Source organism: Heterodontus francisci, chromosome 6, assembly GCF_036365525.1.
Source record: "Heterodontus francisci isolate sHetFra1 chromosome 6, sHetFra1.hap1, whole genome shotgun sequence".
NCBI lineage: Eukaryota > Metazoa > Chordata > Chondrichthyes > Heterodontiformes > Heterodontidae > Heterodontus > Heterodontus francisci.
This window is the reverse complement of record NC_090376.1, coordinates 33,926,842-33,953,175: the sequence shown is the minus strand read 5'-3', so window position 1 is coordinate 33,953,175 and position 26,334 is coordinate 33,926,842. Positions and strand designations below refer to the sequence as shown.

Genomic DNA, 26,334 nt, shown 5'->3' with positions numbered 1-26,334 from the left:
CTTAAATCTGTGTCCTCTGGTTACTGACCCTTCTGCCACTGGAAACAGTTTTTCCTTATTTATTCCATAAAAACCCTTCATGATTTTGTCTTCTCTATTAAATCTCCTCTTAACCTTAGGGCAGAGAAGGAGAGCACTCCCAGCTTCCTCAGTCTCTCCATGTAATTGCAGCACAGGCAGAAGCCACCCAACATCTCAGTGCTACGGTGGAACCTCAGACTGATGTCATGAGATCCATGATTGCTAGCATGCAGGCTCAGACTCCTGCCATAATGGCTGTGGATCTCAGTGCTCAAGGGGCTTGCAGGCTCTTGCAGCAGTGCAGCTCCAGAAGATTACTAAGATTGGTGAGGTGCCGCCTGTGGAGTAGCAGTGGCACTGTTGGGAAAACCCTGTTGTCCTCTCTCAGGATGACAGCATTCATGCTCCCTCCATTGCCACAATGCTAATGCCCTTGATGCTGCCTCAGCCAGCCAGCCAGCGCAGATTGCTGTTGCCCATGCTGAGATAGTGCAGTCCAAAGCCAGGCCTTTAAGGCCCACTGTTGATCAAGGTCATCCTGCAAGACCATCTGCAGCCTACCCCACTGAAAGTCAGCAGCCTTCCACCAGCTATGCTGCAGCCACTGGGATAGCAGTGCATAGGAGCATTTGGACAGGCAAGGGCACCTGCAAGATAGGCACTAAAGGAAAGACAAGGATAAATAGTTAATTTTTGTTTGTATAAGTGGATGTGTTGTTGGAAAAAATGTTATGGATAGGCTGTTGTTGGTGGCTTTCATTGCAGGATCGTGAGCCAAGGGGACGATGTAGTAGGGTGTAAAATATGGATATAAAGTAATGATGCAGCCATAATGGGGTGGGAATGTTCCTGTAAGGGAACCGGTGTCTGAGCAGGCTCTCAAGGACAGCCGTTCAAACTGAAGGGGTCCTGGATGCATCCTCTCTGCCTCCTCCTCTTCTTCCTCCTCCTCCTGTGGTGGCCTCCAGCTGCCTGGTGGCAATGGCTGAGCCTTCACGATGGTGAGGATGCAACATATCACGATGAGCTTGATCCAGGCAGTGGAACTGTTGCTTTAGTATGCTGATGGTCTCCTCCACTATGTTTCTGGTGGTAGCATGGCTTTCATTATACGCCCGTTGTCCTCGCGTGGTCAGATGGCGGAGGGGGGATCATTAGCCAGGTGTAGAGGGTAGAGTCATGTAGAGATGCAAAGGTGTAGACCCTGTCTCCGAGCAACCACCCTCAAGTTCTTCTTGGAGGCCCTAAGACAGCAGGAACTGTAGACTGTTTCAGGATGTAGGCATTGTGGCTGCTCCCAGGATAGTGGGCATTCTCCAACATAAACACTAACTGCCTCCGTCACCTCCCGGATGCATCAATGGCCAGTATACATGAAGATGTTCGGTATATCGCCCCCTCCAGCATGGAGTGATCCACTTGAGTAGAAGTTTAATGTGACTGTGACTTTTACAGCCACTGGCAGCACTGTCCTTGCTGCGAGGCTACAGGTCCTCTTGAAAGAGGTGGCACAGTTCTGTGGTCACCTCCTGTTGAATCTGAAATAAAAACAGGGAATGCTGGAAATACTCAGCAGGTCTGGCCGCATCTGTGGAAAGAGAAACAGAGTTAATTTTTCAGGATTGTGACCTTTCACCAGAACTGATGCAATAGACCTGAAATGTTTACTCTCGCCCTCTCTCCACAGATACTGCCAGACCTGCTGAGTATTTCCAGCATTTTGTCATTTCAGATTTCCAGCATTCGCGGCATTTTGCTTTTGTGTTGTCTTGTTGAATCTGGGACATCTCAGGCATTCTCCTGGTTGAGGTGGAGGTATGAGAAGTGGTTCCTGAAAAACCATGGTGGGTAGCGCCTTCTGTGGAGAGCCCTCCTCCTCCTTCTTCGCAGAGCTTCCCCTCTCCAGACTCTGCTCCATTTATTGATCATATCGCAGATCCAGAGGCATTGCAACTACATCTCTCATACCTCCTGCAGACTTGGTCCAGGTTTATATGGGCCCCCCTGAGGCGGGGTTCGGAGGCAGGGAGGCACTGGGTATTGCGCTGGGTGGCGCGGGCGGAGGGCCCATCGCCAATTGATCTTCCTGGGGGCTGGATAGACTGATGATGGCCTACCCGCACAGAGGCCAATCTTCCTGACGCCGCTGGGGTCCTCTGCCACGCCGGGAGGTCACCTTGTAACACGAGGCGCACTCCCTGCGGGCTCAGGGAGAGTCCCTCCTCCGTGACCAATCTGTGACGCATGGAGGACCCCCGTCGGGAACCACTTCACCACATGGGACCCCTCTCCTTCTAGGCTGCATGACTACACCCTCGCACCCCTCTCGCCAGGACCTTCCAGACTGGCCCTGGCTACCTTGCCTCACCGACCTCTGTTCCAGAATTCCACTGCCGGGCCTGGGTCTGAGGACTCTGCAGTAGCCACTGTTCCCAGTGGAGCTGCTGATACAGAATTACAGAATTGTTACAGCGCAGAAGGAGGCCATTCAGCCCATTGTGTCTGTACCAACTAACCGAATGAGCAATTTACCTAGTGCCACTCTCCCATCTTCTCTCCACAACTCTGCACACTGTTCCTTTTCATATAACTGTCTAATTCCCTTTTGAATGCTTCAATTGAAACTGCCTCCACCATCCTCTCAGGCAGCGCATTGCAGACCTTAACCACTCACTGCGTGAAAAAGTTTTTCCTCATGTCATTTTTGCTTCTTTTGCCAATTATTTTAAATCTGTGCCCTCTCGTTCTCGATCCTTTCACAAGTGGGAACAGTTTCTCCCTATCTATTCTGTCCAGACCCCTCATGATTTTGAATATCTCTGTCAAATCCACCTCAGTCTTCTCTTCTCCAAGGAAAACAGTCCTAACTTCTCCAATTTATCTTCATAACTGAAGTTCCTTATCCCTGGAAATATTCTCATGAATCTTTTCTGAACTCGCTCCAATGCCCTCACATCTTTCCTAAGGTACAGCGTTCACAACTGGGCACTGAGGCCGAACTAGTGTCTTACATAAGTTCAATATAATTTCCTTGAATGTATTAATTAATTGAATTTAAATTCCACCAACAGCTGTGGTGGGATTTGAACCAATGTTCCCAGAGTATTATAAGAGCAAAATACCGTGGATGCTGGAACTCTGAAATGAGAACATAAACTGCTAGAAATACTCAGCAGGTCAGGCAGCATCGGTGGGGAGAGAAGCAGAGTTAACATTTCAGGCCAGTGACCTTTCATCAGAACTGGCAAAGGTTAGAAAAGAATTAGATTCTAAGCAAGTGAGGGGGCGCGGTGGGGTTTGGTAGGGAAGAGAACAAAAGGGAAGGTGTGTGATAGGGCAGAGGGCAGGAGAGATTAAATAACAAAGATGTCATGGGACAAAGGCAAAGAGTGTGTTAATGCTTGTGATGAAAAACAAAGCATTAGTCCAGAGAGAGTGTTAATGGCAGAATAATGAGCAGCTCTGGCCACATGAAAAATGGGCACATGGTTAAAAAATAAAACAAAATAATACAAAAAATAGAAAAATAGAAAAGGAAATTTATGCTCTGAAATTGTTGAACTCAAGGTTGTGTCCGCAAGGCTGCAGAGTGCCTAATCGAAAGATCAGGTGCTGCTCCTCAAGCTTGCGTTGATGTTCCCCGGAGCACTGCAGCAAGCCAAGGACAGAAATGTGGGCATCACAGCAGGGTGGTGTATTGAAATGGCAAGCAATCGGAAGCTTGGGGTTAGGCTTTCGGCCTGGGCGGAGGTGTTCCGCAAAGCAGTCTCCCCCAATGTCGAGGCCACCGCATTGCGAGCAGCAAATATAGTATACTAAATTGAAGGAAGTACAAGTAAATCACTGCTTCACCTGGAAGGAGTGTATGGGGCCTTGGATGGGAGTCTGGATCTCTAGCCCCATGACATTACCACTAAGCCATCTACTCTGTAGAAAGAGGACTATGCAGGGTCGACAGGCCTGGCTTTGCCGTTGTCGTATCAAGTGCCTAGGTCGATGTCCTGTTTCATTCCTTTTCTTAGTTTAATACAACTGAGTGGCTTGCTAGGCATTCACGAGTCAACCACATTGCTGTGGGCCATGTAGGCCATACAAGGATATTAGTGAACCAGATAGATTTTTACAGCAATCGACAATAGTTTCATGGTCACCATTAGACTAGCTTTTTTAATTCCAGACTTATTAACTGAATTCAAATTTCACCATCTGCCAAGGAGGGATTTGAACCCAACTCCCCCGAGCATTCCTGGGCTTCTGGATTATTCGACCAGTGACATCACCACTGCGCCATCGTTTCCCTTCCTTAGCTGCACGCCCTCTGATCGGCCAGCAGCTCATGAAGGCGGGATCCCCGTCTTTAAAGGGACAGGGATCCCGGTTCGTGACACTTTGATGTAAAAAGACCAGAGGATCGCTCCCGGGGGGGGTGGTGGGGTGTGGGTGGTGGGCAGTGAGGGAAGGAAAAGGCTGAGGCAGGGATCCCCCTGCCTTTTCGGCCTGGCACTGGGAGCCCTGCCTCGTACACAAAATCCAACCCTTGGTGTGTAAAGGTGATCAAATCCTCTGCCCGCATTGAATGGATGCACCAGCTCACCTCAAGCCCTCCAAAATCAAGCCACAATATTTCCACCCAACTTTTCAATAGCAGAACTCTCCTGCTCCCTGATGCTTCAGTGATTGCAGCTGCTCCTTACCTGCAAATTGTATGCCTGTCCCTTTAAAAAGTGCCAGTGAGGGGTTCCTTGAGCAATTGAACACGTGTTCAGCTGAGAGTAAATGCGTACACTGGACCTGCATGATCCAAGTTTCAAAAACCTCTGCCAACTCAGCCAGAACGGCTGATTGACGGCACAATCCGACCACTCCTAATGTTTTTGGTGCCATTCCCAGGACAGCAGTTAAGCCAATCATAATTCACTTGCAATAATACTGTTAATCACTTGTCAGTGACCTAACAATGCTGTTAACCATGTTCTAGGACAAGCCTAGATTATCAAAATTATATTATCTTAAAGCTGGCATTTTCTGCCTAAAATGAATGTACCACAAATTCTGACTCTCTCCATTCCCTTGCATCAGGGAGGCAACACAACATGCAGGACTCATGATGATGGTTACAGAAATGCCTGTCTGTCCTCCCAATTATGGAATCTCCTATAATGACTGCATTGTTACTCTTTGCTGTTCCCTCCTGTGTAGTCCCTTACCCATTGATGCTAGAGTCTGGACTGTACTCCTTCAAGGTGTCATCACTCCTAGCAGTCTCCAATGCTGAGTACCAGTGAGTGGCATACACAGCAAACACTCCTGCACCTCTTGCCTCTTCCTACTCTTCCAGTTGGCCACCCATCTACTATCCTGAAATCTCACTACCTGTAGGGTGACCACTTCCTGGAATGTACAATCCAAGAAACTCTCCAGCTCCCTGATGCTCCACAGTGACCGCAGCTTCTCCTCATGCTTGAAAATCCTGAGCTTGAGCTGGAGACATTTCCTACACATGTAGTCCTCCAAGACACATGAAGCATCCTGAAGTTCCCATATGGCACAGGAATTGCAAGCAACAGGTCTCAGCTGCCCATGCATAATCTAAGAAAAATATCTCTTCCCTCTTTTATAATCTGATTAGTATCTTGAATGAACTATTAATTTTAATAAAATGCCTCTAGATCTGCTCTGCCCTAATACTCTTACTAATTCAGTTACTGTGGTACTTACTCCAATTGGAATTCTATTAGTTAATCTAAGCTGTAAATTTAATACAGTTTGGTTGAAATGTTATGCTAGTTACAGATCAAAAACCCTTAGCAGCTATTCTGGGTCCAAAATCTGCATTACCGAGAATGGCAGCATCAAGAATGCAGTGGTGGGCTGTACTTTTCTCACAGTATGACTAGAACACTGAATATCGTAGTTCAAAGGAGAATGATATAGTTGACACACTGTCGTGTTTGCCGCATGAAGACTCAAAATAAGGCTGTGAAGGTGCAATCTTCACAACAGGAGTCATGGATGGGGACTTTCCAATCATTGCAGCTGAAACTCAGAAATACCTAGCTTTGAAAAGAGTCTTCAAACAGACGTCGAATGGGTGGCACAGTTTGACAAGTGTACAGACGAGGAACTGAATTCCACAATCAACGTAACGAGTTGTTATGTGAATGGGATGCATTAAGTGGGGTCACAGAGTGGTAGTACCTAGTTCTTTAGGAGACAAGATTCTGGCAGAGCTTCAAGCTGAACACATGGGTACAGTTAGGATGAAATTTTGTTTATTGGCCTGGTATAGACGTTGATCTAGAATCATTGGTTAGCAAATGTACCATTTGTCAAAACTGCAAGAATAAGCTGCCAAAAACTCCTTTGCAATCATGATCATGGTCGACCGAACCATTTCAAAAAGTCTCTGTAGATCACATGATCCCAGCGAGGGATGATCCAAAGCTTGAGCTTGACCTACTTGATTGCGAGCTATTGCCAGAGTGTGAACCAGTTCAGGGTTCCGTGTCTGAAGTACCAGTTTCAGAAAAAGAAACAAGATCTTCTGTAAGTCCTGAACTGAAACCAGACAGTCCAAAACCTGACTCTACACCAAAACCTGTGAGAAGATCAAGAAGATTTCATAAACCAGTTAGACTTGATTTATAGATATCATTTAAAGAAAAAGAATGAGTTGTTATTTTGCCAAGTGTGCATATTCTCAAAGATTTTGGGTTTTCTCCGGGTGCTCCGGTTTCCCAGTTTCCTCCCACAAGCCAAAAGACTTGCAGGTTGGTAGGTAAATTGGCCATTATAAATTGTCACTAGTATAGGTAGGTGGTAGGGAAATATAGGGACAGGTGGGGATGTTTGGTAGGAATATGGGATTAGTGTAGGATTAGTATAAATGGGTGGTTGATGGTCGGCACAGACTCGGTGGGCCGAAGGGCCTGTTTCAGTGCTGTATCTCTAATCTAATCTAATCTAATTTGTTTGTTTTTTGAAGTTGATTAATAAATAGTTTTTTTTTAAGGGAGAAGCTGTGTAATATATTTCCATGTTATGAGCATGCCCAATGTGTGATGATATAATTAAACATGTGATCTGGCCATCTTGGTGTCTGTCTTTCTTTACAAGTCCCTCCCTATATACAATATACATGAAATTCTGTACAGAAAAATAAAGCAGATCATGGGGCTGATAATTGTTTTGGGAGTGGTGTTGCAGGAGGTCCTGCAAAGAAAAGTGGCATTTTTATCCAGCTGAGGGACAACCTTCAGCAAAGAGCAGCCTAGATGTGAATGGCTGGATAGGTGAATGCAGTGCCTTTGTACACAGTACCTGGAAGCAGGTCAGGTAGTTTTTGCTGGTCTCAAGCGAGTTTGCCAATGAAAATGTTGCTCCATAGATATCAACTTTGGTTCAGTGGTAGCACTCTTGCCTTTGAGTCAGAAGGTTATGTATTCAAGTCTGACTCCAGAGACTTGAGCACACAATAGTTTAATGACGTACTCATTATCAAAAAAGAGGAGGTGTTGGGTGTCTTGCAAAGCATTAAGGTAGATAAGTCCCCAGGGCCTGATGGGATCTACCCTAGAATACTGAGGGAGGCAAGGGAAGAAATTGCTGGGACCTTGACAGAAATCTTTGCATCCTCATTGGCTACAGATGAGGTCCCAGAAGACTGGAGAATAGCCAATGTTGTTCCTTTGTTTAAGAAAGGTGGTAAGGATGATCCAGGAAATTATAGGCCGGTGAGCCTTATGTCAGTGGTCGGGAAACTATTAGAGAGGATTCTTCGGGACAGGATTTACTCCCATTTGGAAACAAACAAACTTATTAGCAAGAGACAGCATGGTTTTGTGAAGGGGAGGTCGTGTCTTACTAATTTGATTGAGTTTTTTGAGGAAGTGACGAAGATGATTGATGAGGGAAGGGCGGTGGATGTTGTCGATACGGACTTTAGTAAAGCCTTTGACAAGGTCCCTCATGGCAGACTGATACAAAAGGTGAAGTCACACGGGATCAGAGGTGAGCTGGCAAGATGGATACAGAACTGGCTCAGTCACAGAAGACAGAGGGTAACAGTGGATGGGTGTTTTTCTGAATGGAGGGATGGGTCTAGTGGTGTTCCGCAGGGATCAGTGCTGGGACCTTTGCTGTTTGTAGTATATATAAATGATTTGGAGGAAAATGTAGCTGGTCTGATTAGGAAGTTTGCGGACGACACAAAGGTTGGTGGAGTTGCGGATAATGATGAGGATTGTCAGAGGATACAGCAGGATATAGATCGGTTGGAGACTTGGGCGGAGAAATGGCAGATGGAGTTTAATCCGGACAAATGTGAGGTAATGCATTTTGGAAGGTCTAATGCAGGTGGGAGGTATACAGTAAATGGCAGAACCCTTAGGAGTATTGACAGGCAGAGAGATCTGGGCGTACAGGTCCACAGGTCACTGAAAGTGGCAACGTAGGTGGATAACGTAGCCAAGAAGGCATACGGCATGCTTGCCTTCATCGGTCGGAGCACAGAGTATAAAAATTGGCAAGTCATGTTGCAGCTGTACAGAACCTTAGTTAGGCCACACTTAGAATATTGCGTGCAATTCTGGTCGCCACACTACTAGAAGGACGTGGAGGCTTTGGAGAGGGTACAGAGGAGATGTACCAGGATGTTCCTGGTCTGGAGGGCAATAGCTATGAGGAGAGGTTGGAAAAACTCGGATTGTTTTCACTGGAACGACGGAGGTGGAGGGGCGACATGATAGAGGTTTACAAAGTTTTGAGCGGCATGGACGGAGTGGATAGTCAGAAGCTTTTCCCCAGGGTGGAAGAGTCAGTTACTAGGGGACATAGGTTTAAGGTGCGAGGGGCAAAGTTTAGAGGGGATGTGCGAGGCAAGTTTTTTACACAGAGGGTGGTGAGTGCCTGGAACTTGCTGCCAGGGGAGGTGGTGGAAGCAGATACAATAGCGACGTTTAAGAGACATCTTGACAAATATATGAATAGGAAGGCAACAGAGGGATATGGGCCCCGGAAGTGCAGAAGGTGTTAGTTTAAGCAGGCATCAAGATCGGCGCAAGCTTGGAGGGCCGAATGGCCTGTTGCTGTGCTGTACTGTTCTTTGTTCTTTGTACTGAAGGAATGCTTCACTGTTGGAGGTACCATCTTTCAGATGAAATGTTAAACCACATACATCTCTCAGACTGATGTAAAATATCCAATGACATTTTTTGAAGAGGAGCAGAGGAGATTTCCTAGTATTCTGGCCAACATCATTAAAATAAAACAAATTACCTGGTCATTTATTTCATTGCTGATTATGGAATTTTGATGTGCACAGTCTGCCACATTCATCTACATTACAACAGTGACTACTTCAAATGTATTTCACTGACTATGAAGTATTTTGCAACATCCTGAGATTACGAAAGGCACTATATACAAGAATGTTCTATCTTTTCTTTTTTTCTTTCAAAATGCTGCCTTACAATACATCTTAACAGCACTTAGATATAAGCTTGTTGTTGCAGCACAGATGTACAATATACAACACTCAGCTAACTGCTCACACATTTTTCAAATGCCCATCTTTTCTCATGACATCCTGCATTGCCAGTGGGAGAAGGCTTTTACCCTGCTTCATTCCAATACAAGAGTGGCTGTGCTTCAAAGGTACTTCATTGCTTTTGAAGTACTTTGGGATGTCCTGAGGTCATGAAAGGTGCTATATATGTTCTCTCTCTCTTGCTCTCTCTCAGTGTGGCAAATAATCACCAAGCACACTGTCCAAACCAGATACCTAAAAAATACAAATTCACAGAGTCACATAAAGCGTATGCTAGCCTGAGCACTCAGGTTAAACACAACTTTTTTCATATTCCTCATAACATATATCCCTTTCATGTACTTGCAGTAGAAAGTCACACGTAACTGGCACCAACAGACAGGACGAGCTTGTCCAGCACTGCAATCCTTGGCTTTTATCAGGAGAGGGACATTGAGATTCTGGAGGTGGAGGTAATTGAGAAACTGGGGGTGGGGAAGGTGGGGAAGTCACTTCTCCAAGCTGGTGATTAGTATCATCTTTTGCTTTTCATTCCTTTTCTTAGCAGTCACTCACTCATTCAATCCTTCAAAATTTACATTTATATACATGACAATATCTTCCAATGTAAGGTTCTGTTTCAAGGCGGGTCTTACTGCCAGGATTCCAAACTATCTTTTTCTGCTCTCTAGGTACTGAACAGGAGATGTTTGTCAAAATTATCAACCTCAACCACAGCACTCTGTGCCAGTCCTACATTAGCAAGCACCTGTAGAGATATGTACTCTGGGGGTCTTGTTGTGAGTTGCAGGAGGGAACACTTGGTAAAACACAGAGATGGGAAAATAAATTGCAACTTGTCAGCCAGAGAGCCAGTTCAATGCTTCTTCTGTTTGTGAGCCCAGAGATTTGGACTTCGCAGGGCATGGTTGTTGTAGTATAAAGACCTGAAAGGATTAATGTTGGAGACAGTGAGAGCAACCCCTCCCATTGCAGCGATGATGATGTAACAGTCACACTGTAATGGGCTTTGGAAGAAGAGAGTAGCAGCACAAAGGATGCGAGCTAGAGAAGCTTGAGGACAGTGTAAATAAGGATGTGTAAATAATAACTTATTAGTTGACCTTAGCTAGACTTCGAGACTTTATCAATAGCACCCGAGCTGTGCTTTTACTACTAGAAGAACAACACACATAATGGTAGCAAAAACAAGAAATGCTGGATTCACTCAGCAGGTCTGGCAGCATCTGTGGAAAGAGAAGCAGAGTTAACGTTTCGGGTCAGTGACCCTTCTTCGGAACGTTCCGAAGAAGGGTCACTGACCCGAAACGTTAACTCTGCTTCTCTATCCACAGATGCTGCCAGACCTGCTGAGTGAATCCAGCATTTCTTGTTTTTGTTTCAGATTTCCAGCATCCGCAGTATTTTGCTTTTATTACACATAATGGTAACATCAGTTAAAATGACAAGTACTTACTTCACGAAGAATTTATTTAGTATTTATTTATTTAGAGATACAGCACTGAAACAGGCCCTTCGGCCCACCGAGTCTGTGCCGACCAACAACCACCCATTAATAGTAACTCAGTAGTGCCAAGAGAACAGCAGATCTCTTCAGCAAACTGCAATGAGCTACAAAGCTGGTCCATAACCGAAGAAGTTGTAGACAGTCAGTGAATCAGCCATGCAAACTTTCAGATTGCACCACAGCAGCATGGTGGTCTGCAACGAAACATCCAGGTCCAGTGATTGAGTTCCGAGTCACAGTGCCGGCCGAAGGTCCAGGATTGGGTGAGAGAATTTTTTAAATGGGCGATTGTTGATTAACAGCGCACCGGCTTGAAAAGTCGGGAAACGAGGTAGATGTCGAGTGAAAAGGTGAATTAGGAGTCAGGCGGAGTAAGCAGCCATTACTCTACCAGACCTCGGAAAGAAAGCACGGGAACTCCCGGAAAGTGTGGGAACCCCCAGAAAGAGTGCAAATTAAAGCCAAAATGATTTAAAAAGAAAGAGCCATTCATTATGATCATGGCTGATCATCCAACTCAGTAACCTGTTCCCGCTTTCTCCCCATAACCTTTGATCCCTTTAGACCCAAGAGCTATATCTAACTCCTTCTTGAAAACATACAATGTTTTGGCCTCAACTGCTTTCTGTGGTAGCGAATTCCACAGGCTCACCACTCTCTGGGTGAAGAAATTTCTCCTCATCTCAGTCCTGAAAGATTTACCCCGCATCCTTAGACTATGACCCCTGGTTCTGGACTCCCCCACCATTGGGAATATCCTTCCTGCATCTACCCTGTCAAGTCCCATTAGAATTTTATAGGTTTCTATGAGATCCCCCCTCACTCTTCTAAACTCCAGTGAATATAATCCTAACCGACTCAATCTCTCCTCATACGTCAGTTCCGCCATCCCAGGAATCAGTCTGGTAAACCTTCACTGCAGTCCCTCCATAGCAAGAACATGCTTCCTCAGATAAGAAGACCAAAATTGCACACAATATTCCAGGTGTGGCCTCACCAAGGCCCTGTATAATTGCAGCAAGGCATCCCTGCTCCTGTACTCGAATCCTCTCGCTATGAAGGCCAGCATACCATTTGCCTTTTTTACCGTCTGTTGCAACTGCAAGCTTAACTTCAGCGACTGGTGTACGAGAACACCCAGGTCTCACTGCATATTCCCCTCTCTCAGTTTATAGCCATTCAGATAATAATCTGTTTCCTCTTTTTGCTACCAAAGTGGGTAACCTCACAGTTATCCACATTATACTGCATCTGCCACACATTAGCCCACTCACTTAACTTGTCCAAATCACCCTGAAGCCTCTCTGCATCCTCCTCACAACTCACCCTCCCACCCAGTTTTGTGTCATCTGCAAATTTGGAGATATTACATTTAGTTCCTTCATCTAAATCATTAATATATATTGTGAATAGCTGGGGTCCTAGCACCGGTCCCTGCAGTACCCAACTAGTCACTGCCTGCCATTTGAAAAGAGACCCATTTATCCCTACTCTTTGTTTCCTGTCTGCCAACCAATTTTCTATCCATCGCAATACATTACCCCAATCCCATGCACTTTAATTTTACCTGCTAATCTCTTATGTGGGACTTTGTCTAAAGCCTTCTGAAAGTCCAAATAAACCACATCCACTGGCTCCCCCTCATCAACTCTACTAGTTACATCCTCCAAGAATTCTAATAGATTTGTCAAGCATGATTTCCCTTTCGTAAATCCATGCTGACTCCGCCCAATTCTACCACTGTTCTCTAAGTGCTCTGCTATAAAATCTTTGATAATGGACTCTAGAATTTTCCCCACTACTGACGTCAGGCTGACTGGTCTATAATTCCCTGCTTTCTCTCTATCTCCCTTTTTAAATAGTGGCTACCTTCCAATTTGTAGGAACTGTTCCAGAGACTATAGAATCTTGGAAGATGACCACCAATGCATCCACTATTTCTATGGCCGCTTCCTTAAGTACTCTGGGATGCATACCATCAGGCCCTGGGGATTTATCGCCACGATGTAGGATTGTTTTCCAGCTGCATACTAGCTCAGAAGCAGAACAAGTAAATACCCTCTTATACTCTATGGATGCAATTGCAGATGGCACGATTGTGTGGTAAGGGATAAACGAGGCATCTGATAAATTTGAGGATGTGCAACAAGCCTTCGACAAATGCTTCAATTTACGCAGTAACAAAATTCTGAAAAGAGCAAAATTTAACAAGCGAGTCCAGAAGATAGGGAATCCATAGGTTCTTTCATAAAAGCAAAATACTGCGGATGCTAGAAATCCGAAATAAAAACAAGAAATGCTGGAAATACACAGCAGGTCTGGCAGCATCTGTGGAGAGAGAAGCAGAGTTAACTTTTCAGATCAGTGATGCTTCTTCAGAACTGAAGAAGGGTCACTGACCTGAAATGTTAACTCTGCTGCTCTCTCGACAGATGCTGCCAGACCTGCTGAGTATTTCCAGCATTTCTTGTTTTTATTCCATAGGTTCTTTTATTCTTTTAGATCTGTTTAGATTGGCTGAGGGATATGACTATGGAGAATTGAAGGCGGAAGGAATAAGGGATTGAATAGTTGTAGGAATAGCTGATGAGTCTTTATCAGATCTCTTGCAGTTGGAAGATGACCTTACACTTGAGAAAGCAATTCAAATCGTACAACAGGGGGAAGTCCAAAGACAAAACACAGCCATTCTGTGGGCTGAAGAGAAGCCTAGGATTAGAAGAAATCCAATGACTGTATAGTTCTTGAAGCCAAAGGCGGAGAGACAATCTATTGAGAAGAAGACACACACAGGTGAGAAGGTGCCAGACACCGGGAAACCATGCCAGTGCTGTGGAGCCAGAAAGACCCACAGACGGAAGCAGTGTCCTGTAAGTAAAGTGGAGTGCTTCATCTGAAAAAGACTGGGTATTATGAAAAATTATGCCAGAGTAAGACCCCTTCACTCAAAATCACAAAGCAAAAGACCTTCACACAAAGAGCGGTGAATGAAGTACATCAACTTCCAGCAAAAAAGGAACCAAGAGATTTCCTAGGAAAAATTAATAACCCAAATCAGAGAATTTGGACATTGGACATTTATGTAAATGGACACCTAACAAATTTCAAATTGGACAATGGTGTTAGTGTAACAGTTCTGCCAGACCAAGAGCCATGGTTGATGAGACATTGCCTACAACTGGTGGACACACACAGTTGCATGGTCCAGGCAGGACCCAACTGAAAGTGAAGCGTAAGCTTCAAGAAACTCTCCAATATAGAGGGAGACAAATTATGGAAACCCAATAAGTCTTGCAAAACCACGAATTTTCCCTCCTAAGCAGAAAAGCATGCTTAGACCTACATATGATCAAGAAGATTGATGAAGTCAAACAGCCACAGGCAAACAGTCACTTTCAAGCAGACTACCCTGAAACTTTTCACAAGTCTTGGAAGACTCAAAACAGAGTATAGAATCACACTTCAAAAAGATGCCAGACCAGTGTGTATCTTTACCCTGTCACAAACAAGTGCTGTGCAGAACGATCATTTTTTTAATCCATCAGCTGGAAACCTGAATTACATTTTAATAAAGGAAAAAGGAACTAACAAAAGCTGACTGCTATCAGCTAAAATGGCCACTGAAATTTGCATCAAAATCCCTTGCATTCTACTGCATTAAGAGGGAGTCGAATTGTCTGGCTAGTCCGCTCCAGAACAATGACTTGAGAAGTTTGGAGTGCCTCATCTGGTTAGTCTCCATTAACAAGACATTAAAGGCAATCTTGGGACATTAAACTGGTGGATACAGACCACTCAAAGATAATCACTTGAACAATGGGACCCTGATTGAGAGAAGGGAAGTCCTAGACATGAACTAATTAAGTTGCAAGAGGAAATACACATTGAGCCATCATGTGACAGGCTCACCATCTGTGTGTTTTAAGATGGTCTTTATCTCTGCAGCAGACAGCAACTGACACTGATCAGAAGAGCCCAAGTGAGGTCCCCTCTCCCTCTCTCCCCCAGTACACCTGGCAAGCTTTGAACCTTGTCTGCTGGCCATAACCACCTAAGCATCACTGTAGCGGACAGAGACCCCATGAAGGAACTCATCCGCATCACTGTTTTCCAGGACCACTGAATCTGCTGGCCACATCTACAAGCTGGAAGCCTCAGGACCACCGACTTCATCCAGAAGACAACCGAGTCATCAAACTCTACAGATTGTATACCTCTTTTATTGCTGTGGACTCTAATCTGACCAATCTATCCTTCCCCATTATGTAACCTATTTGCGTGTGCGTGTGACCCTCGTGTGTGTGCGTGTGTGTGTGTAAGTTGGAGCATAGTTTATTATTTTACTTAGATTGGTTTAGGTACAATAAAGCTAACCTCTTTCGTTGTTAAATTCAAGAAAACCTGTCCAATTGGTTCTTTTCTGATCATAACATGTAAGTAGTGAAACACTCACTGAATTGGCAAGTACATTCATTTCACTTTGCTGTCAAACAAGGAGGGAAAAGAGGGGAGCCCTTCGACCCCTCCTCACCTGATCGTAGCAACACCCAGAAAGATACCTTATCCATTGATGAACCAAGTTCAAGACCAGTTGGAAGAGATGCCCAGGATGGGAGTCATTTCTTCTGTTATGACACCAGCAGAGTGGTGTTCAGCAATGGTTTCTGTCCCAAAACAAAATGGTGCTCTTCGTATTTGTGTGGATTTAACGCAGCTTAACAAAGCATTAGTGAGTGAAATTCATCCCACGTCCACAGTGGATGACAGCTTGGTGAAATTGTCTCAACAGCATCATGTTTCCCAAGCTCAACACCAATAGTGGATTTCGGCAGGTACCCTTAGATGAGACTTCAAAATTACTAACCACATTTATAACACTATTTGGGAAGTTTTGTTTCAATCAGTTACCATTTGGGATAACTTCCGCACCAGAGATCTTCCAAAGGTCTATGTCTAGTATTTTAGAAGGGCTCAAAGGAGTTATTTGTCACATGGATGACATCCTGATACATGGGCAGTCAGTAGAGGAACATGACCAATGAGTCTGAGAAGTTCTACAATGACTTCAAGAAGCAGGACTAACACTGAACGAGAAGTATGAATTCTCCAACACATCAATCCTTTCTTGGGACACATAGTTAGCAACAAAGCTATAATGGCAGATCCACAGAAGACGTGAGCCAATACAGAATTCCCCACTCCTATTTCCGGTCAGCAGCTCCAAAGATTCCTTGGAATGGTGAATCAGTTAGCCAAATTTGTACCTCATTTAGCGCAGGTAACAGAATCGCTAAGACAGCTTCTCAAAAAAGATGAGCATGGTGTTGGAGTTCACATAAAGAACAAGGATTCCGGAAGATTAAAGATATGCTCATATCACTGGACATCTTGGCACACTATAACCCTACACTACCAACAACGATAGCTGCAGACACCTCCTCCATGGGTTAGGGGAAGTCCTTTTCCAGGAGCAACCTGATGGTTCTTGCAGAGCAATATACTACACATCTAGAGCTTTGTCCAAGACAAAGACAGATATGCAGTAATTCAAAAAGAAAAACTTGCCATCACATGGGCATGTGAGAAATTTTCTGATTATACTGTTGGAATGAGAGTTGTCCATCGAGACAGACCATAAACCTTTGGTATCATTGTTGGATGAAAAGATGATCGCAAAAATGCTTCCAAGAATTCAAAGATTTTGTTTAAGATTGACGAGATGTACGTATGAGACCGTATATGTCCAGGAAAAGATGCAAACCTCTATTGATGCACTGTCAAGAACAATGGTAGACCATCCGACACAACAAGATGTGAATTTTGTGGCCGAAATAGAGTCATATTCACAATACACTGTACAAAACTAGCTGGCAAGCATACAGAAATTGCAAGAAATTCATCATGCCCATAAAAGTGATGAAGAATGTATTCATATAAGGCAGTATTGAACACAAGTGGGTGGCCACAAGAACGTCCTAGTGGGGAGATGATGAAAACTTTCTATGAATATAGAAAATACTTAATCATCGTAATTTGTTTGTTTATAATGATAGACTAGTCATTCCTAGTTCTGAGATCGGAGATCTTAGAACATCTACATCAAGGTCACATGGGAATTACGACGTGCAGAGCAAGGGCACAATCATCAGTGTGGTGGCCAGGAACATACAAAGGCACCGAAAATATGATCAAAAACTGCCAGATCTGTGCAATACAAAGACCAGAACAGCGTGAACCTCTGTTAACTACTTAATTTCCAACTAGACCTTGGCAATGTCTAAGTATGGATTTGTTTATGTTCAACAGAAAGTCTACATAATCATCATTGATTACTTCTCAAGGAGGATAGCAGTGAGAAGGCTATATTCAACAACAACAGAAGCAGTTGTAAGAGTTCTACAAGACATCCTTGTAACACTGGTATCCCTGACGAAGTACTGTTGGAGAACAGACCGCAGTTTGCGAATGAAGATTTCACACAGTTTGCGACAAGAATGGGTTTCAACATCTGACAAATTCACCAGATTATCCACAGTTGAATGAATTGAAAAGAGGTGCAAGAACCATAAAGTCCGTATTGAAGAAGAATGAAGACCTTCCAACCTCACTTCCAATTTATCAATCTACACTGTTGATGTGTGGACTATCAGCTGCAGTCACTGATGGGCAGGAAGATAAGAACACAACTTCCTGTGTTGCCTATTTGCTTCCAGGATCGCATGTCCAGGACTACGACAGAGTCCTTCTTCTTCTTCTTTGGCCCCCTTGTGTCGAGAGACAATGGGTAAGTGCCTGGAGGTGGTCAGTGGTTTGTGAAGCAGCGCCTGGATTGGCTATAAAGGCCAATTCTAGAGTGACAGACTCTTCCACAGGTGCTGCAGATAAAATTGGTTGACGGGGCTGTTACACAGTTGGCTTTATGGCTGCCCACCAGCTCTGGCGATCACTGGCAACTGACTCCCACGACTTGTGATCAATGTCACAGGACTTCATGTCACTTTTGCAGACATCTTTAAAGCGGAGACACGGAAGGCCGGTGGGTCTGATACCAGTGGCGAGCTCGCTGTACAATGTGTCCTTGGGGATGCTGCTATCTTCCATGCGGCTCACATGGCCAAGCCATCTCAAGCGCCGCTGGCTCAGTAGGGTATATATGCTGGGGATTTTGGCCGCCTCGAGGACTTCTGTGTTGGAGATACGGTCCTGCCACCTGATGCCAAGGATTCTCCGGAGGCAGCGAAGATGGAATGAATTGAGACGTCGCTCTTGGCTGACATACATTGTCCAGGCCTTGCTGCCGTAGAGCTAGGTACTGAGGACACAGGCCTGATACACTCGGACATTTGTGTTCCATGTCAGTGCGCCATTTTCCCACACTCTCTTGGCCAGTCTGGACATAGCAGTGGAAGCCTTTCCCATGCGCTTGTTGATTTCTGCATTGAGAGATAGATTACTGGTGATAGTTGAGCCTAGGCAGTTGAACTCTTGAACCACTTCCAGAGCGTGGTCGCCGATATTCATGGATGGAGCATTTCTGACATCCTGTCCCATGATGTTCGTTTTCTTGAGGCTGATGGTTAGGGCAAATCCATTGCAGGCAGCCGCAATCTTGTCGATGAGTCTCTGCAGACACTCTTCAGTGTGAGATGTTAATGCAGCATCATCAGCAAAGAGGAGTTCCCTGATGAGGACTTTCCGTACTTTGCTCTTCGCTCTTAGATGGGCAAGGTTGAACAACCTGCCACCTGATCTTATGTGGAGGAAAATTCCTTCTTCTGAAGACCTGAACGCATGTGAGAGCAGCAGGGAGAAGAAGATCCTAAACAATGCAGGTGCGAGAACACAGCCCTGTTTCATACCACTCAGGATAGGAAAGGGGTCTGATGAGGCGCCGCTATGCTGAATTGTGCCTTTCATATTGTCATGGACTGATGTGATGACACTTAGTAGCTTTGGTGGACATCCGATCTTCTCTAGTAGTCTGAAGAGACCACGTCTGCCAACGAGGTCAAAGGCTTTGATGAGATCAATGAAAGCAACATAGCGGGGCATCTGTTAAGAGAGTAAGACTAAGAAAACTCTTATAGAAGGCAACAAACTCAAAATTACAACAAAAGATTTCATGCCAGAGACTTTCCGAAACCAAATGAAGGCCAAAGAATATGGATAAATGACCTCGAAAGGTAAAGTACTGTAATCCAGAGATGAAAACTACCAGAGATCATATGTGGTACACACACCAGTTTGAATCACAAAGGACATCCTTAAGTTACCTGTTACCTTCCAACAAATTTTTTATGAGTGGCTCCTTGGAGAGCCTTAATCTTCTAAATATTGCTGTTCTCTTAGGCCTATGTAAGACATTCTGGTACTATAAATTCTATTTTTCCTCTTAAAGGCAGTCACATATGGAACAAATGGCTATTCCCTTGTTGGATTTGCTGCTTTATTCAAGCATGTATAACTTAATCCTGGTAACTCTATGTTGCTTAATTCAAATTACTCAACATGAATTTGAATCGTGCTTACAAAAAGGGAACGTATGTAGAAATAGGAGAAACATTATCCCTCTCCCCAGAAGTCACTGTCAACCATTCATTTGGAAGACACAGATGACGATGAAGAAACCCAAAGAAAACAGAAACTAAAATCCTTAGTAGAAATCAACCAAGTCAGTGATCAAGACTTACAAGAAAGACTGCTGATCATCCCATTCAGACTAGAGCAAGATCAGGGAGAGTGGTGAAACCTCCTAACAGACTAAATTTGTGAAGTCAGAGACTTGGGGGGAGAAATGGTAGTAGGTAAAGTCAAGAATGTAGATATGTTTAAGAAAATGTATGGATAAAGACTTGGGGGAGATATAGTAGAAAGGAACCTGAAAAGGTTAATGTTGGAGACAGTGAGAGCAACCTCTCCCACTGTAGTAACGATGTAACAGTCACATGGTAATGGGCTTTGGAAGAAGAGAGTAGCAGCACGAAGGATGCGAGCTGGAGAGACTTAAGGGAGTAAATAGAGATGTGTAAATAATAAGTTATTAGTTAACCTTATATAGACTCAGACTTTATCAATAACACCCTAGGTACACTACTACTACAACAACAACAACACAAAGCAGTTGCCATTGCAGTTTGTAAGCAATCATCAGCAATTCATGTAGTCTTTTGAGAGTGTGCTAAGCAGCTTGTATAGTTTGGAGTGTCCACGAATCATACCTGCTACATACTGCATGACTGAACGACAGATAACTATACAAAGCATGGCTGCTCCATAGCCCTCTGCAGTAGAATCTATCTTGCCAAAGTATCAATCATTGTATTAGCATCCCCTATTATATATATATATATCAAATTATCCAAACAGAGCAGTGTATACACTTTATTTAATTTAATGCTGCATGAAGAAGGAAGGGAAACAATCTAAGTTTATACCTTAACTACATAGTCCACCTATGGTCATGTCTAGAGGTGTACTTGAATGGGACATGTATATATATATACACACATATGCAGTTGTTGCCAGAGCAAAGACTAGCAAGAAGAATGTCTATGAGTTCAGCTCCAATGTTTATGAAAGACAGCATCCATCCTAGCAGATATGATGTGCATGTGATTATCTCCATGTGAGAACAGTCAATTATGACAATGACACTGGGAAAGTCACTGATAGCATGAAATTGTACTGTCTTCAAATGATTTGCTGAACCTGTAAAGAAAAAGATGAGCTGGTGACTCTGCAAGGAAAGTGTATCTCATGGATGCAGGTGAATGCATTGCCTTAACTAATACCTGAGAAATCTCACCCAGGTAATTTGAATTGCATTTAAAGATAGCTGTAACACTTTACAGCCACAGGAAGAACAGTTTGAATCACAAAGGGCATCCTTAAGTTACCTATTACCTTCCAACAAATTTTTTATGAGTGGCGCCTTAGAGAGCCTTAATCTTCTAAATATTGCTGTTCTCTTAAGACATTCTGGTACTATAAATTCTATTTTTCCTCTTAAAGGCAGTCACATATGGAACAAATGGCTATTCCCTTGTTGGATTTGCTGCTTTATTCAAGCATGTATAACTTAATCCTGGTAACTCTATGTTGCTTAATTCAAATTACTCAACATGAATTTGAATTGTGCTTACAAAAAAAAATTCAACTGCTATTTTATTAGTTATTTAATTCAATTTACTAGATAATTCAATTTCTTTAGCATGACAAATGATTGAATTATCAGAAACAGACTACAGTACTTCCTATAATAAAAGCAAAATACTGCGGATGCTGGAAATCTGAAACAAAAACAAGAAATGCTGGATTCACTCAGCAGGTCTGGCAGCATCTGTGGAAAGAGAAGCAGAGTTAACGTTTCGGGTCAGTGACCCTTCTTCGGAACTTCCTAGACTTCCTAGACTGACTTATTCCAATGTTACAGCTTGGCTACAATTGATTGGATCTACCCATTTATCACAAATGTATAGATGTGCTCATCATTTTTGATGAAAAGGTTAGGTAGTAGGTTCCAGCCAATAAATTGAAAAATTCAGAGTAGTTAATTTTCATGATTAATTAATTAATGGGGAACGGTTAAGGTTTGGTACTTCTGCAGATGAGTTTGCAAAACAGGGCATTCTGTAGATGGGTGTGTAAAATATGATAACTGGATCATATAAAGTTTGTCAAGCTCTACTTAAATATAGATTTATTCAAACATACATAAGCTTTGCTAATTGTATTTGTGGATGTAATCTTAAAAGTTTTGCCTGATTACCTAATTCATACAGATCAGTAGGTTAAAGAATAAATGCTGGAAAGGTTGCAAAGGCTGGTGGTCAGTTGAGAAAATCATTTGATGTAAAGAAAGAAAGGAGCTGCTTTTTTAGTACATTATTAAGGACACTGAATAACAATATGCTGGTAGAGGCACGATGGGCTAAATGGCCTCCTTCTGTGTTGTACGATTCCATGAATTATGGAGAAACATTTTCGATGCTACAAGTTAAATAATTGAAAAGGATAAATTAGCCATTACAAATCTTTTTCAGTACAAAGTGGGTCTCCTTTGCCCATTATGTATTAGAATCATCAAAAAAATGGTGCAAATGTTTCTTATGTTTGCTGTTTCTAGTAAAATTGAAAAAGTATTTTAAAAGAATGCTTTTATGATTTGTTGTATAGCAATCAGATTAAATCTCTGTGCTATTTATAGCAGCACTATAACACAGCAGCAAGAGTAGATTTATGTTTCCCTTCTATACTTGCTAACTGTTCTATTATGCTACATTTTGTTTTTAGTAAATAAATATTTTAATTGCTTTAGCTTATAAAAATCCCTCTAATCAGTATTTGGTATTTTGTCAATTTGAAAAATATGATGGTGTAATCCAAGAGTTAATGCAGTTTTCATTTTACTGCAAAAGGGTAATTGTTAAAATGATGGATCATGTATTTCTGCAACAGCAGATATCAAAAAGGTTACAGCTTCAAAATAATTGGGTATAAAATCCAGTTAAGAAAAGTTGAATCCAATGAGAAAGATATTATATTATTAAGAACCTTGAACTGTAATGCCCTAATGGACCTAAATGTTGTTTTCCACCCACTGGTAGCAAATCATTATGGCCACTACTCCCCTTTTAAACCCAGTGTCAATACTCTTGCCAAGCAGAAAAATAGCCCCAAAATGGCTACAATGGTCAGATGGGATACAAACTAGAATCCTCAAGGAAATAATGGAGCAACATCTGATGGTAACTGTAATCCTAGTGTTTAGAAAAGAAGTAAACTTGCAAATCCAGTTAGTCCAGCATCCAAACTGGGGAAACAGTGTGAGAACTTTGTACTGCACATTGTGAATCATCATCTGAGGAGTGAGTACCATAAGAAGTAATTTTTATAAATTTAGAATCACTAGGTCATGTTTTACTTATCTCATGGAATTAATGAGGGGTTAATGAGACTACTAGATAAAGACATTAGATAATGTTCCACAAGTGATATTTATAAACATCTTAAGGATCATGAAATTAATGGTAAGTTGACAGTAAAGAAGCAAAAGTAATAATAAAGGGAAACACTGCCCTGCACTGACTATTTCAGCTCAAAAGGAATCTGTTCTGTGTTCTTTGCTGTTCACACTATCTATAAACTCCCTGAAGGAGAAAACTTTATATATTATAAAAGTTGTTGATGATACCAAACTAAGTAGATCGATGGCAATTATATCAGCAGCATTCAAGAGATTAGGACCAATTAAGCAACTGGGTTAAGCAATGAGAGATGATTTTAATGTATGTGTGTTTAGTAATGAATACAGGAACAAGAAATAACAAACGAATGTCGACAACAAATAGATATTCCTCAGTTACATGTAAAGGGGCATTCATTTGGGGTCGATTGGAAATTACAGTAAAATGCAGTCAGTGTGAAGTTCTTATCAGGAATACTAATCAATTATTGGGATATATTTTTATACTCTAGGGTGGTCAGAATGTACAATTCTCTATCATAAATATGGAAGCAGCATCAATAAACTATTTAAAAAGAGAATGAGACAGTTTCTTCAGAAAATAATAATACTAAAAGGTATGGAGAGTGAGCAGGAGAGTGAAATTAGATTAGATAGCTTAAAGTGGGGAAAAATACCAATGCAAACTTGATAGGTGAGAAAGCTTATTTCTGTTCTATAATGTATGATTCTATGATATATTAAGGACATTTTTTAATCAGGTGAAGTGTTATTCTAAGTTTGTGACATCACAAATGAGACCATTATATTTCATATAATTTTATTTCCTAGAAGATATTGATACATTGGAAACTGTTCAAAGAAAATGAGTCAGCTCAACTCACAGTAATGAGAACAGACATGCAGAACTGAACCTGCTTTCACATGAAGATTGAGGGGGGAAGTGATTGAAATCTTTAAAATGCTGACAAGAATAGTTGATGCACATATAATAGTGTTGTATGGTTTGAATACAGGACTGCAGGAAGCAGGTTCTGAAATAAACAAGCATCACTGTGACAAAAAAATAGAGTGCATCCTCACCGCTGCCCCCCCATACACAGTTGTGGGTATATGGAATGAAAACAGAAAATGCTGGAAATACTCAGCAGGTCTGGCAGCATCTGTGGAGAGAGAAGCTGAGTTAACGTTTCAGGTCAATGACCCTTCATCAGAACTGGGAAAAGTTAGAAATGTAATCGGTTTTGAGTAGGTCAAATGGGGAAAGACGGAAAATGAACAAAAAGGAAGGTCTGTGATAGGGCAGAAGACAGGAGACATTAAATGACAAGAGTGGTGGAGCAGAGCCAAAGGGAGTCATAATGGGATAAAGTAAAGAGACAAAAGATGTGTTCAGAGGAGGTGTGAATGGCAGAATAATGAACAGCTGCTGTCCAAAAGCAAAACAAAAGAAAACAAGTTTAATACCGAAACATGCAAAGAAATGGAAACAAAATGGTTGCAGAGATTATGGTCTGAAATTGTTGAACTCAACATTGAGTACGGAAAGCTGTAAAGTGCCTAATTAAAAGATGAGGTGCTGTTCCTCGAGCTTGCATTGAGCTTCATTGGAACACTGCAGCAGGTCAAGGACAGAGATGTCAGCGTGAGAGCAAGGTGGAGAATTAAAATGGCAGGCCACCAGAAGCTTGAGCTCTTGCTAATATCCAACCCATCCATCTTGTACAGGTCCCATCTGCCCCAGAACCGGACAGATGGGCTGTCTGTACTTAAAGTGGATAAAGCACCAGGATCAGTTGAGATGCATCCAAGAGCACTGAGGGAAGTGAGTGTGGAAATCGCAGAGGCACTGGCCATAATTTTTCAGTCTTCCTTAGACTTGGGGTGGTGCCAGAGGACTGGAGAATTGCAAATGTTACACCCTTGTTCAAAAAGCAACTACAGGCCAGTCAGTTTAACATCGGAGGCGGGAAAACTTCTAGAAAAAAATAATTCGGGACAAAATCAATTGTCAGATGGACAAATGCGAGTTAATTAAGGAAAGCCAGCATGGATTACTTAAGGGAAAATCATGTTTAACTTGCTGGAGTTTATTGAGGAGATAACAGAGAGGGTTGATGAGGGCAATGCTGTTGATGTGGGGTATAAGAACTTTCAAAAGGTGTTTGATACAATGCCACACAACAGACTTATGAGCAAATTTGTAGCTCATGGAATAATAGGGATGGTAGCAACATGGATACGAAATTGGCTGAGTGACAGGAAACAAAGAATAGTGGTTAATGGATGTTTTTCAAGCTGGAGGAAGGTTTGTATTGGAGTTCTCCAAGGATCAGTGCTTTTCCTAATGCATATTAATGACCTAGACCTTGGTGTACAGGGCACAATTTCAAAGATTGCAGATGATACAAAACTTGGAAGCATTGTGAACTGTGTGGAGGATAGTGTAGAACTTCAAAAGGACATAGACAAATTGGTGGAATGGACAGACAGGTGGCAGATGAAATTCAATGCAGAGAAATGTGAAGTGATTCATTTTGGTAGGAAGGACATGGAGAAACAATATAAAATAAAGGGTACAATTCTAAAGAGGGTGCAGGAGCAGAGGGACATTGGTGTATATGTGTATAAGTCATTGAAGGTGGCAGGACAGGTTGAGAGAGCAGTTAATAAAGCATACAGTATCCTGGGATTTATTAATAGGGGCACAAAGTACACGAACAAGGAAATTGTGTTGAACTTGTATAAGACACTAGTTCAGCCTCAGCTCTGGGCGCCGCACTTTAGGAAAGACGTAAAGGCACTGGAAAGAGTACAGAAAAGATTCACAAGAATGGTTCCAGGGATGAGGAATTTCAGTTATGAAGATAGATTGGAGAAGTTAGGACTGTTTTCTTTGCAGAAGAGAAAGCTGAGAGGTCATTTGATAGAGGTATTCAAAATCATGAGGGGTCTGGACAGAGTAGGTAGAGAGAAACTGTTCCCACTTGTGAAAGGATCGAGAACAAGAGGGCACAGACTTAAAGTATTTGGTAAGAGAAGCAAAAGTAACATGAGGAAAAACTTTTTCACGCAGCAAGTGGTTAAGGTCTGGAATGCACTGCCTGAGAACAGGGTGCAGGGAGGCTCAATTGAAGCATTCAAAAGGGAGTTAGACACTTATATGAAAAGGAAGAATGTGCAAGGTTACGGGGAGAAGGCAGGGGAATCGAACTGAGGGAATTGCTCTTCCAGCAAGCCGGTGCAGACACGATAGGCCAAATGGCCTCCTTCAGCACTGTAACGATTCTGTGA

General features: G+C 42.7%; 1 protein-coding gene across 3 annotated transcripts in view; it reads right to left on the bottom strand.

The window, feature by feature from the left end:
• LOC137371236 (short transient receptor potential channel 4-like) overlaps positions 1 to 26,334 on the bottom strand; it is a 127,488-nt gene that overhangs the window by 88,174 nt on the left and 12,980 nt on the right. Inside the window, exon 1 of one of the 3 annotated variants that reach the window (XM_068033449.1) lies at positions 9,637 to 9,662. The exons of the other annotated variants lie outside the window; for them this stretch is intronic. The gene's annotated coding sequence lies outside the window, so the exon portion shown is untranslated. Of the gene's footprint in view, positions 1 to 9,636; positions 9,663 to 26,334 lie in introns of those variants that run through there. 3 annotated transcript variants of the gene reach the window in all.